This window comes from Chrysochloris asiatica, unplaced genomic scaffold (assembly GCF_000296735.1).
Source record: "Chrysochloris asiatica unplaced genomic scaffold, ChrAsi1.0 scaffold00111, whole genome shotgun sequence".
In the NCBI taxonomy this organism is placed as follows: Eukaryota; Metazoa; Chordata; class Mammalia; order Afrosoricida; family Chrysochloridae; genus Chrysochloris; species Chrysochloris asiatica.
In genome coordinates this window covers 38,800-40,969 of record NW_006408629.1, presented here as the reverse complement: position 1 = coordinate 40,969, position 2,170 = coordinate 38,800, and positions in this window count along the sequence as shown.

Below are 2,170 nucleotides of genomic sequence, written 5' to 3'. Positions count from 1 at the left end.
TGTGTGTGTGTGTGTTACGAAACTCTCAATTCTGATGCTACATTTGCTGGGTTGCTAAACTATAAACATTTGATAAAAAGTAAAAATTGAGGATTCTTAATGAATATTGGTATTTATAACCAGAATCACTGATCAAAATTCTGTATCTGAACTCAAGAAATAATTGGCTTATTCAAGATAGACATTTTAATTAAATTTTAAGAATAAAGTTTAATGAAAGGCTACTCTACAAATATTTGAGTAGGATGTAAGGAAACCATGAGAGGCTGAAGTATACCGATACCAAGAGATAAACTAAGGAGAGGTGCTACAGAACATTGGTGAAGTGTTTGTTCAATAGGAGCAGTAACATTAGTAAAGGAACCTAGACATTGCTGAGTCTCAACCCAGCAGAGAAGAAGCAGAGGAAATAAAAGCTTCATTTTTCAGTATCCCATACTACATGCTGCCAGTAGATAAAACCAAATGAAAGTCAGAGATCAAGGGAGCCCAATTGAAGTCATGGCACAGAAAAAGAAAAGAGCAGTGGAAAGCAAGTCTGTCAGAGTCAATGGAAACTATCCACCTCATTTAATTTTCTGATGTTTACTAACACCAATTGTCAAATGGTATAATTTCAAGGACCCAATAAAAAAAAAAAAAAAAAGTTTGATTTCTTTCCTAAGAAGGTCACATGGAACTCCACAGCTGAAATCAAACTGCTTTTTTATGTATCAGAAGTGTAAGATAATTATATCAACCATATACATCTTCAGAGATGATTCTTAGATGCCCTGAACAAGGCTGCCTCTAGAACTCCTGTTAGTGGAGAGGTCCTGAATATCTACTTACCTACAGCCAAGGACCAGGGAAGGTGGGATTTAGTCTCTTGTTAAATCCAGATTATTGCTGGTAACTGGCACAAATATGTTACAACTCATAGTGACCCTATGTACAACAGAATGAAACACTGCCAAAATCTTGCACCACCTTCAAAATTGTTGATACATTTGAGCCCATTGTGATAATCCATCTCATTGACAGTCTTCTATGTTTTAGCTGGTCTCCCACTTTATCAAGCGAGATGTCCTTTTCCAAGGACTGGTTACTCCTGGCATGCTCAAAGTGGTTGTAGTTGTTAGGTGCTATTGAGTCGGTACCAACTTATAGCAACTCTATGCACAGCAGAATGAAAGATTGCTTGGTCTTGCACAAACCTCACAATATTTACTAAGTTTGAGTCCATTACTGCTGCAAATCCATCCAGTTAGGGGGTCTTCTTCTTTTTCTTCTGACCTTCCATTAACCAAATATGATATCCTTCTCAAGGGACTGGTCCCTACTGACAACATTTCTGAAGTACAAAAGACTAAGTTTGGCAATCAAAGGAGTGTACTGGATGTATTTCCAACATAGATTTGTTTATTCCTTGGCAGTCAATGGTACTTACAATATTGTCCTCCAACACCATTATTCAAATTTTTCTATTTTTCTGCAGTCTTCCTTATTTACTGTCTAACTTTCATATGCATATGAAGTCATTGAAAATACAATGGCTTGGATAAGGCACACCTTAGTCCTCGAATTGATTTCTTTTTTAAAAAAAAAAAAACACTTTAAAGAGGTCTTGTGCAGCAGATATGCCTGATGCAACACATCATTTAGTTTCTTGACTGCTGGCTTCCATCAGTCAAGTGTTGATGGTTGATTTGAGCAAAATGAAGTCTTTAACAACTTTAATCTTTTCTCCATTGATATGGTTGCTGTTTATTGGTCAGTGGTAAGTATTTTTATTTTCTTTACACAGAGATGCAAATCATATGGAAGACTGTGATTTTAATTGTCTTCAGTAAGTATTCTAAGTCCTTTTCACTCTCAGCAAACAAGGTTGTATCATCTACATATCGCAGGTTGTTACTGAGTCTTTCCCCAATCCTGATTTCACATTTTTTATCATGCAGGTTCTCAGATTATTTTCTCAGCATACTGATTGAATAAGTGTTGTGAAAGAATACAAGACAGGCACAGACCTTTCCTAGTTTTAAACCATCAACATTCCTTTTTTCTATTGGAACAAGCTCTTGGTTCATGTACAAGTGCCTCATGAACAAAAGTAAGTGTCCCAGAATATTGATTCTCTGCAATGTTGTCAATAGCTTGCCATGATCCACACAATCAGAAGTCTTTGAGT